We start from the raw sequence: 12,351 nt of genomic DNA on the forward strand, positions 1-12,351 counted from the left end.
TAAAAGTTTTAAAAGACATCATATTACAACCTTTAATTCTACTATTAATCCCAATAAACCAATATACCTTAAACCAATATACCTTCTCACCGTCCTTCCCTAAAACAAACGGGAGGCGAGTTCCGGTCCTGCGTCCTTAGACGTCTTATGGCCGGAGCCTAGGCTTTTTTACCAACCACTAAATCCAAATCAAATTATCACCTTTTTCCAATATAAAGCACCTTCGGGCTTACCTTGGCAGTTGTCTAACAGGCGCGGGGTGTCGGTCACGACCGATTACTCCCCGAGAAGTGCTCGGTGCCGGCTTGGAGTGGATCGGGACGCGAACCGCCCCAGCAGCCCTTGGAGTCCTGCCGCGGTTGCCAGAAAACTGTTGCCCGATTGATAAATGACACAAAACTTGGATAAGTTTTGTGGGTGCTTTATTAAGGGCCCGGGGAACTGGGGGACTCACGTCCCAAAGTCCGAGCCCCCGAATTCGCGTATGGGTGCTTCCCTCTTATACATGCGATTCACAACAAAGTCTCTAAGGAACAGTTTCCCCGTTCCCCTTGCCTGGTCACAGACCCCTTGTGATACATTCCTTGGTTCACAAATAAGATCATTAATCCTCTGCTTATCTTATTCTAAGAGCATTGTATGCTGCCTCTAGACAGTTTAGCATTCTTACCTTCTTGCACTAGTTTAATTATTTATTAAATCTCTAAGACTACCTGCTAGGTAACACACAAAACCCAACACACTTTCAACGGCTACAAAACTACTTTTTAACAAACCAGTTCACACACAACTCACTATAATTAAATATTTTGCTAAATTTCATTTCTTTTCCAACATAACCATTGTTTACATTTTGTTCCTGGAGCCTCTCAGCTTCTCATGAAGAAAAAATCCTAAGAAAGGATTTTCATAAAAAGATGTCTGCGACATCAGTGCTCATTCTGATTTACAAATAAAGTTTGGCTGTTCCATCAAATATGCTTTACCCCTAAATGAAAAGGTGTGTAAGCAAGGTGGAACGCCAGTGTTTTAGTGTAGATAAAGAAACCGTGCACATATACTGGCTATTATATCAATGATATAGTACCTAGCTGTGTGTCTATGTGTTTTCTCTTTTTACTACAGAGGAAAAAAACAGCAAAATGAACCGCAATACAACAGTCAGACGTGAAACAGTTTGAGTCTGATTGCAGTCAGTGCTGGTACATGCGTGCTGTGGAGTTCCAGGTGGCGAAGGTCACAGTCTGCCAGGTGGTGTTGAGAGGGCTCTGAGCACATCCCTGGCTGCCTCTTAGCCATTAAATAAGTGATCGGGAAATTTAGGGAAATCTCGGTGTAACTTCCTTAACAAAAGGTGCATCTGAAGCCTTTCATGAGCTGATGAAATGGCCTTCATTTAGATAATTGTATGAACTATTTAGATAACTGTATGAACTATTTAGATTCTCAAAAGATCACAACTTGTAGCAACTCCCATTGGAAATGTTGGCAAGTACTGCTTGTCCTTTCCTACTGGAAGTAATTTATAGGGTTCATGTGGACCATAGAGGCATTTCATGGGGAGTTTAGTTTTCTTGAGAAAGGTAGAAAAATTGGTTGGAGACAGTGCTGGGGGTAGGAGGGAGTTGATGCCTCTGACCAGTTCTGTTCAGTTGTGCCACATCAAAGGAATACTGGAGGTGGAGGCCTTCTATGCTTTATTTTTGGGGAGGAGGGAGAATATCAGTTGTGGCTCTTTAGGTATCTTACAATAGTGATTCTGGCCAGGAAGTTTGCCCAAGTATTTTTGCATACATTTCTTTCTAAATTAACATATCTACCAAAAAAAAGTCACTGATAATTATAGTAAATATAGTAAATATAATATATAGATGTGTACATAGACAAATATAAGTTATAACCCCTGGACTAAGTAATATTAGTATATTACTCCTTTTCTCTTTACTCACAAGAAAGAAAGCTTGAGTTCCTTCTGGAGGCTTCTTGTGCTGAATTTGGAATTAAGCTTTTTATATTCTGGGAAATGAATTTTTGGCAGAGTTTATTTTACTCTAAAGGCTGCCCTTCTCTACCGTCTTTTTTTTTGACTCCAAAGGAAATGCCCGGAGTCCTTTTAAGATTAGCAAGCATCTCTGGACCATAATAATGAATGCATATGAGCTGCTGATGAGTATATTGAAACTTAGTTATCTCCCAAGAACTTTACAGTGAAAATCTCACAAAGTGTGGCTTATCATTAAAAGCTTTTAAAAAATCACAGAGATGTGAAGTTAAAGGTCTTCCTATTTGTTCTTTTTGTGGCCTACTACTTGGTCAGTTCTGCATCTAAAATCAGGTTCTCTTGCATACAGATGATGTGGTTGCAATTTCTCTTTTGCTCTAATCCAGGAGCCCTCCCTCACCAGTGTTTTATTCCATGCAGCAGTAGTTCTGCCTACTTTCACATTCCAATTTTTTTATTCCCCTGAATTTTCCAACCCTTCAGCAGTCTCAGTTAGTCAAAACCCTGTTGCGGCTTTGTATTTCTTATTCTACCTGTGTTAAATGCTGTATGGGATGCAGTTCTGTCTGTGATTTTCATGATGCCTGGGAAGACAAGAAGTTCCAGGCAGAGCTCCTGTTCCCTGGATGTATGGAATGAGTCATGCTTCCTGGTGTGCAGAAAGCAGCTCCAAACAGGGCCCAGGCTCCAGCACGGCCGCCCCTGTGCTGCTGCTATATCAGGCTCTGTCTGTGATGCAGTCAGCGTGTTAGAGACTCCCATCCCTCTCTCCTGAGAGCTGCTGCTCTGGACTGTGTCATGCTTGACCACAGTGCCTGCATAGGATGAAATTATATGTTTAAAAAGGAGGGAGAGAAATAAACATCTTGCCCAGTCGGGGAACATTTGAGTCCCATTGGGGAGGAGCTATTTTAAAGCTCAGACTGAAAGATGTCTATTTTTGCCCTTCAGCCAGACAGACTCAGCTAATGGTCTAAATTGTTGAAACCATTTTCTTGACCAAATTGTTAAAAAGAGGAGTGAAAATGAGCAGGAAGAGTCCTTAAGCCAGCAAGAGGTAGACAGGGCTCAAACTTGAAAAGATCTTATCTATACCCTTCTGTTCTTTGGGGCTTTAGAGATGTGCTTTATTTTTATAGTTGTAGTGTGCATTTGCTTTAATAATGACCCAAACAGATTAAGTTCAGTGTGAGGATTTTAAGAGCAATACTGCTGAAAACACACTGTGGAGGCTGTGCAATCTCCACATGTGTCTCATGAGCAGGTTGTTATTTCACTCAATCGTTTCAGATGCACAGCATGGCTGGAGGCTTTTGGGGAAGTGTAACACAGCTAGGACTGCTCATTGTGGCTCATCTTCCTTGTTTCTGGTGTTCTGCTGAGCACTTTCCTTAAAACTGCCCATGTAGATGGGTTTAAATCTTAGGATAGGGGATGCATGGGTGCCATTTAATTGGATTTCCAACCTGACTGCCCTGTGAAGCAAGTCTGCAGCTGTTTGGGAGCACCATGAAGCAAATGTAAGCAGGGGAAAAGCCAAGTCCACTTGTGATGGGGAATCTGATGTAAAAAGTGTCAATACACACAATGGAGTTTGTCAAGGTTGTTTATTTAATGAGTGCTGTGATCTTTGGTGGTGACAGAAAGGCAGTGAAGCTGGTGAAGGGTCTGGAGCACAAGTCTGTTGAGGAATGGCTGAGGGAGCTGGGGGTGTTTAGCCTGGAAAAAAGGAGGCTCAAGGGAAACCTTATCAGTCTCAACAACTGCCTGAAAGGAGGGTATAGCCAGGTGGGGAGCAGTGTCTTCTCCCCAGCAAGCAGTGACAGGACAAGAAGACTGCCTCCAGCTGTGCCAGGGGAGGTTTAGGTTGTAAATTAGGAAGAATTTACTCACAATAAAGGGTGATTGGACATTGGAGTGGGCTGCCCAGGGACATGGTGGAGTCACCATCACTGGAGCTGTTTATGGAAGGAATGGATGTGGCACTTGGTGCCATGGTCTGGTTGGCATGGTGGTATTTGGTCACAGGTTGGACTTGATGATTGCTGAGGTCTTTGCCAACCTAAGATTCTATGACAAGCAGAAAGCCTTGGTCCATAAAGAGACAAGGATTATGAAAGACTGCAATTAATCTGTTCCTTATTATTTCAGGAACAGCATGGTCTTAGCATGGAGTGTCATCCTCTCCTCTCATGCTCCTGGTTCTGCTGATATTCCTTAAAGTGTGTGACTTGTTTCAGCTCTAATGCTGGGCCTGTCTTCCTCAGGAATCAGAAAAACCCAAGTGTGATTTTGTGCAGCTAACGAGCCTTTCCTGCTCCTTGGCCTTTCTTACCCTGCTTCCCAGTCAGCATTTCAGAGAGCTTCCCTCGCCCCTGGGAGCTTGGGGACAGCAGCCCTTGGGGTATTTTGGCTTGGCTATGGGCAGCTAGGCATTTCCCTGAATCAGAAAGTTGCTTTTAGGATTTTCAGAGCACAGGAGACTTTTGGTACCCTCCCCATGGCATTGTGTCCCCATTTTCTGGGTGATTGCCCCCCTCTTCCCTCAGGTTTTTCACCTTGCTTTGTGCATCCTCAACTCCATGCGACTGCCTGTTCCTCAAATAGAAATACTGAGGAGAGTGAGTTATTCATTCCAGCACAAAGGTCAGGCTGCTATCAAACCTGCCATCTGCGTATGTGATGTCTCACAGCCTCTCAAAAGACAGAAACTGGGCTGTGGGTGAGTGGGTGTAATGTCTGTAATGTCTGTAATGTCTGTAATGTCTGTTGTTCAGCCAGCCAGGGGTTTAAAAATACCACTTGTGAATGACCTGATGAGAGCAGTTTTAGAAGGCAATCCACAAGCAGCACGTTTCAGTTTTCTGATGGGAAAGGTATTTGAAGAGGTGTTTATATCAAAACAAAATTTACTAAACAAGAAGGGAACGGGACACTGAGGGGAGATAAATATCTGTGGTGGAGTGGCTGGTGGCTTTCACTGCAGTTCTAATGCCTGTTTGGGGTCACTCAGGGCACTGGATTTGTACTGGGGAGAGGGGAGCAGAGGAGCAATGAGATGGGTGATCAAAGACTGGTGTTCATTTCCAAGCACCCTTCTCTAGTGCTGTAGCAACAACTTCCTGTCTGTATGAGTTATGCTAATTTCAGTGCTGAGAAATCAAAAAATAGCTGAGGAGAGAGGAATAAAATTATAGTTTTGCCATGGGATGAGGTAGTGGGAAGGAAAAGTATGCTGTACCTTCTCCCCATGTGTGGGCATGGGTGCCTGTCTCCCTGTGCTCAGAAGGAAGCAGGACCCAAACTGGGAGCAAGCCAAGCACTTGTGTGGAAGCGTCACCTTGTAGAGATCCCTGGCTGTTGCCTGCTTTGTCCCAGAAATTCATCTCCTGAGGTCCACAGCCATTAAAGAACAGCCTGTCAGCAGCACCCCACATTGTGTAGAGCAAGATCTCCATGGCCACCATTTCAGGATCTAATCATTACAGAAAAGGAAAGGATAATAGCTTGGAATATTTCTACATTTAAAATTCTCCATAATGCTATGTATTTTCTAGTTTCTTTGTTATCCCCAAAGGCAGAAGTTTCAGCCCAAGTTCTGGTGAGCTGTGCATCACTCTGGGGTCTGCAGTGCCTAGCCCACGCCCAGCTCTTGCTCCCACATGTCAGCCCCCCTGTGCTGCATCCCACACCTCCATCATGGAGCATTTCCCTGTGCTGCACCACTGTGATGGAATCATGACTATTAGCCCCTTGTTGGCGGTGGGGCTGTCCTGGTACAGCACAACAAGGGCTGGGTTTGTCAATGGGAAGTGGCTTTTCTGGAAAATATCACAACCTGAGTGGGGTTTGATGATGCCTCTTTGAGTGCACTAATGCTCAGCTAGCTCACACGGCTTTGTTTTGGGTTTTGGTTTTGTTGAAAGGAAAAAGAAAGGGGGGAAGTGAATCAAACTGAAACCTCCCTTTATTCTATTTATTTTTCAGTTGGAGGGAACGGAAAGATTTGAGCTTACCTGCTGGAGCACATTAGTCATGTGAAGAGATGATGCCTGTGGGCATGGGCAAGATTTGAGCGTGGGCTGGGTAGTGAAGTGCTTAAGCCCACAGTGCTGAGAGGATTATGGATGAGATGGATCAGCTTTTGTGATTCTGGCCTGATTTCTTCAATAAGGAGTGCCAGGACCCTGCTGAAGGTAAAAGGATGCCCTGGCACATAAGCTGGGGTGATACTTCCAGTGATCCTGTGTGGTTGGACAGACAAAGGAAGTCCTTTCATGGCTTTGCATTCCCATTTGGGTTGGTTCTGGGGAGGAGCCTGGTGGAAGACAGAGGTGGTGATGCTACTTCCTCGTAGAAAGCCACAAAGTGTACCATGTAATTACATCTGGGCAGAGCAGGGCTGCCCCCACAGCACAGTTACGTACGTGACTGGAGCAGACAGTGCTGGAATTTGCAGATATGTCAGGAGTCAGAAATACTAGAAACCCTCAGGAAAGGTTTTGTCAATAACTGAAGCCCTGAAGTTACTAAAAAAAGTTGGAGGGGAGCTTTGTATTCCTGCTCCTGCTCTGGGACCATGCAGGTAGGGAAGAGGCAGCACATGTTCTAAACCGTGCTTCCCCATTCAGCACCTTGCTCTCATTTGTTTGCATCAGTTTTCCCAGCTTGCATATCAAACATATTTTCACATATTTTTGTTTGTGACTGGTTATGCAAAATCAAATTCTGTGCACGAGAGTCAATGCTTACCCAGTATTCATTTCTTATAAGCTTTTTTTAAAGATTTCTGCTCCTAATCTCTTGTGCAATAATCTTTTGTGCATTCAGTGTTCAGAAAAAAACCACCAGTAATGAGAGAGTATTCCAGCAGGAATAGTGAAGAGGAACTAGACTGAGTCAAAAGGTATTGACTGTCATGTGCAATCACACATATGCAGCTGCTTTGAGGTATACCATTGAATTCTACTGGAAGTTTAACAGAGTGTGAATGAGTTGTGTAAGAATTCATCTGTCATTTACAACTGCTCATTGAAGGTGATTGGTATGAAATTACAAAGAACAACCTGGGGGGGCTGGGGGAATGGTTAGGAAGTTTTGTTTATCGGTAAATCAAACAATGAAGAGTGTTAAAGTCATCATGGAAGAGTGAAGGCTGGATCCAGCCTTTGTGACTGGTATCTAAATTGGGTGGATTGACTACTGAGGGAATAAGTTGAAGATCTCATAAATGTAGGTGTTAAAAGCAATCAGCTTCAATTCCTACTGCAGTCCCTGTGAAAGTGGAGCAGAAATGCAGATCCCTGCCTCAGGATCAGGGGTGGCTGCTGTCAGTTGCCATGGTGATGTTCCCTGGCTGTATTTTAAGGTGCTGGAGTCAGCTGTGCCCAGCTTCCCTGGGAAGTGCACACCAGCGTTTTGGCTGCTGGCTGAATGCTGATACAGGTTTGTCACCAGCAATCCCACATACTGTTTTCAGGAAAACAACATCCAGTAAGCAATTCCAGATTTTTCTTTGTTGCTCTGATATTCAGAACACGCTTATACTGCTTAAGCTTGGCCTGCCCCTCCCCACAGTATTTAATGACCTTTTTAGGAACCACGGAAAACCAAGAAAAAACATCTCCTTGGATTTAATACTTGTTTCTTGCTGAAAAGAAGTTTATCATAGGCATGCAGATTCCTGTATAGAGTAACTTCTATGGGATTTTTGTTCCATAGACCTTTGTGCAATATGGAATATTGTGGAAGATGTGAGTACAGCACTCACATAATAATTGTTAATAAAAAGTTAGATTGTGAGCCAAATGAAAGTCACCAGATGTGTGATGTGCTATGCTTTTATTTTCTGAGGTTGTATTAGTTGAGACTTCTCTGGCTCTGTGAGTTGTTTTGAGGGGTTTCAGGTTTGGTATTTTTTGGTGGTGGTGGTTTTTTTTTTTTTCTTTTTTTTTTTTTTTTTTTTTTTTTTTTTTTTTTGGTTCCTTATATTATTTTTTTGAAGTTATTAGGATTTTTAAGATTCAAATGTCCTTGGAGGTATGAGCCAAATTGCTGATGATCTCTTGCTTCTCTTTCTCAGAGCTGCACTGATGGTGTCAGTTTTTCCAGGCTCCCAGGGGACTGTGGTAGCGCTTCCTGTCCAGATACACTGAGCAGCAACAAATTTAGCCCGAGTGAGCCATAATGACAGTACAGGAATCAGAGGACTCCTGACTGCTCTCCAGGAGGGTCTGGCTCTCCATACAGACATCTTCATCCCTCGAGCTGCCCCCCTGTCCTGGCTTCTCTGCTCCCTCTGGGCACCTTGTGCCTCCACATTACCTGTTTGCACTCCTGCAGTGCCTACAGTCATACAATCATTTCCACCAGTCTTTTCCTTCTGATGTTTTTTTCCCCTCCAGCAAGGAATCAGGATGCTGTGACTCAGGAGACAGACACATACCCGACCTGCACAAACAGCACAACTGCCCCTATGTCACCCTGAGCAGTTCACTGATGTGATCAGGGGCAAGGCTGCCCCTGAGCAAGCACAGGGTGAAAGCTGCAGAAAGCTTTTCATATTAGACTGCATTATTGTTCCACTTCCAGCTTGTGATTGACAAACACTTACTGCTCCGACCTCCCAAGGGGTTGAATTGTGAGCAAGAAGTGATTGTAAAAGATATTGTACTCTGAGTGAGATGTTAGGAGCTGTAATTGCCCTCCAGTGTCTCTATGATTACTGCTGTCAGTGCTCAGCTATTGACAGCCCAGTGTCACTGGAGCTACCTGGTGGCTGTGCCAGCACTGTCAGAACAGGTCCCTGCTGTGAGGCAGAGCTGAGCATTGGTCCCTGCCCTTGTTTTGACTGAGGGCAGCAAGATGCAGCAGTGCCTGTGTGCAGGAAGGTGTGTTGGATCTGAAAGTGGGCAGGCAGAAATGAGACATCCTTATCCATACCTGATGAAGTCACAGCCTCAAATCAGTGAATTCAGCCAAGTTGATGGATGAATATAGATTTATAGAACCTGAAAATCCAGTCACACACATCTGGGAGGGATGGCACAAAGCACTTGTCCAGCCATGAGCTTCGGCTGCAGTGTGCATGATGTGGATAGCAGTTAATGCTCCATGTGTTTTGCTTTGGCAAAAGTGGCACAGAGCAGGTACAACACCTGTGGGACTTTGTCCCAACAGACCATCGGGGTGATATGCTGGTTTTGCTGGAGCTCATTGCTCAGAGCAGGATGGTAGAAAAATGCTATAAATAGACATATATAGAGTGTGAGGCTGGCACAGGTTGCATAGGTTTTGGGAAAGGGCATGGTGCATCTTGTGAGTGGGATAAGGTTGGCAGCTCCCCTTGACAGCATCACAGAGACTTTAAACAATCTGTGATGTCTGAAATAGGTGCCTGAAACAGAGCAAATGACTGGTGCCTTTGAAGTGCCTTTTTTATCTGTCTGTAGAGGAAACTCCATGGTGGACATGGAATAGGGTTAATGATCCTTCTCCTGTGCTGACAGGATGCCAGGGGAGAGGGCTGTTGGTTTTATGCAGAGGTCTAGCATGAGCAGGTGCCTTGTGTGTGTCTGTATTTCAGGGCCCCCTGGACTCAGGTTCCTGTGAGGTGTTCTTTTCCAGCAAGGAGAAGTAGCAAATTTTAGAGGCTTAGAAGAAATCAAGCCTGTGCATGGCTCTGTGTTGTGACAAACATGCTGGTAGTTCCAAATCACAGCATTTGCAGCTATGGGACTTGCTCCCAGAAGGAGTTGGAATATCAGTGTTGCTCTTCAAACACCTAAAATGTCATCATTAGCTACCGGGCTCTGTGTCATGTTAATGCTGTGAATGGCAGGCAATGTTTACTCAGGTAACAAAATGAATCTGTTTTATAACACCTGTCACCAGAAAGTGTGGGGGAAAGGGATTTGGATTTGGATCTGACCATAAGGTAGGTAGGAGGTGGTGCTGAGTGTTTGGTTGAGTGCTGAGGATGTGTGCTTTGGGTCCTGCTCTCATCTTAGTCTTCCCTACTCCCCTCATTCATTGATCATTTTCCTTTTGATGCTGCTGTCAAAATCCTTAAGTCTACTCAGGAGAGAAGTGCATCAGCAACATTAATATTATTAAAGTACTGTGGACTGGAAAAAAAAAAAAAGAGAAAACAGTGTTTTTTTCAACACTATTTAGTTCTTGAGTTTTTGATGCTGAGCTGATCAGTGGACGAGAGCAGGGTTCTGTTCTTCCTCCGCCAGCTGGCTGGCTGTAGTGCCAGCTAGTCCTTTGGCTTTGGTGTCTCTTATTCCTCCTGCTGTCTGCACTCATTTCTTTCCTCTGTTCTCATGAACCCTACACAGTCCAGACTGTCAAACAGAGGAGTGATATTCTTGCATCTTCATACCAGCCCAGCCAGTTTTCTAGTTTCTGACTTGGCCACATACTCCCTGGTAGTCTGAGGGTGCAAACTGTATCCTGGCCAGGCTTCCCCATCTTCCTTCCAGGGCCTGAGCATCTTGGTAGAGTAGGGCTTGTGGAAATGCCCAGTGTCATTTAAAACACCCAACAGACAGCTGCTGCTCCCCTCCTCAATCCATCTCTCACCTTTGATGTAACAACAATAATCCTTAATATTATTTTTTCTTTAAAAGGTTAATGGTAAAGTTGCAATATGTGGGCTGGGGTTTCCTTTCCTTGAAAAACACAGGCAGATCTGCTTGGGCAATCTGGCTAATGCTGTAGGATGATCTCTGGAAGGGATTTGGGGTGCAGACCTCATTGATGGAGCCAGGGCTATTGGAGATTACAGGGGTGTGGGTCAGGTCAGTGGGCTGTCAGTGAGCATTGTTGGGCGTGCTGGTGTTTCAGGGCCTTTGCAAAGGAGGGAAGTGACCTTGGGGTAGTGGCTGGTGGGGCAATGGGTGACATGTGCTATAAAAGAGCCGGGCATGCAGAGCTTGGTGTTTATCTCTTTCTTGCACTGCAGCACCTGGATGTGAGGCACCACCAGATCTTTGGGGGTTAAGTTAAATGCAGGTTTGGCATAAAAAAAAATAAAAGACAAAACATGGTAATTGTTGGAGGTGCTTAAAAAAGGTTGGTAACATGAACTCATAACTGGCTGGGGACAGGGGTATAATTTTGACACAGGTCAAAAGGAAAATACATCCCATGGTATCTGTGGCAGGGGTCAGGTGGGGAAGAAGAGGGAAAACATCTGCTGAAGGTATGGGCACGGGAATGAGCAGCTTGATGGTGACAATCTTGAGGCCAAGGAGCTGTGGGGAAAGCAGTGGGGCCACAGTGGCACTGGCACCTCCCTGCATGGGGCACAGGAGGAAGAAGAAAAATTATACTCATCACATTCAGCACCTTGTAGTCCTCACAGGACAGACACACATGGACTGTGGGCTGGTAATGAGGGGGGAACAGCAGGAGATTGTGAGGATGAAATTACACCCAGCAGCAGACTAACATGTCTGGTTTCACAAGATGCTCTGTCCAGCACGAGGCATGCCATCTGGATGCTGTTTTCTACAGCCTGAGCTAATTCAGATAACCTGCAGTTTACAGAGCCCTGGCTTAATCCTGACCCTGCCCAAGTTTCCTTCAGTCATTTATTTCACAGTGCCAGCATCTCCTGTGAATGTCAGCAAAGCTGCAACCCTGTCCATGTCCCCATGGCACATATTGTGGTCTGAGTTTTCCAGAGCAGAGGTAGCATCTCCTCCCTGTCCAGCAGCTGGAAGGAGCACTGGAATGCTACACTCAGTGCAGAGTGTGTGATGCTCCCTATACTCTTCCATTTAGTATTTCCCTTCTTCCTGGTAAAAGCACCTGTGTGGGCATGAAAATAAGATGAGTACTCTCTTTCTAGGGTGGTTTTGTGCTCCTGCCCCAAGGTACAGAACAGGACTGAGACCTGGCAGGGAAATGGTCCCTGTGTGTTTCAGCACCCTGGCCCGTGGCACAGGGCAAACTCTGCTCCCAAGGTTAGGTTGCACAGGTTGGGAGGACATCATCCCTGGGATGGGGTCCAATGCTTGGCGTGGGTGACGCTGTAGTTGTTTGCCTGTGTCATGGAGGGAAGTGTGTGAATGGGATAAATTTAGCAGTCAAAACACAGGGCCAGCACAGTCTGTCATTAACTGCCCTCCCATCCCATCATCCTGCAACCACAAGGAGCTTTTTTAGGGCCGGCGTCATGGCAGAGGCCAGAGGAAGTGTGGGAGGCCAGTTCCTGGTGACACCTCCAGGTGCAGCAGCGCTGCCCGGTGGTGCCATTGGCTGCCCCGGCCCGGGGTTGGCACTGACCAGCAGTTAAATGCCTGCCTTGGCACCCTGGGACACACAGCCTGGAGCATTCC

The sequence above is a fragment of the Ammospiza nelsoni genome, chromosome 4 (assembly GCF_027579445.1).
Source record: "Ammospiza nelsoni isolate bAmmNel1 chromosome 4, bAmmNel1.pri, whole genome shotgun sequence".
Lineage (NCBI taxonomy): Eukaryota > Metazoa > Chordata > Aves > Passeriformes > Passerellidae > Ammospiza > Ammospiza nelsoni.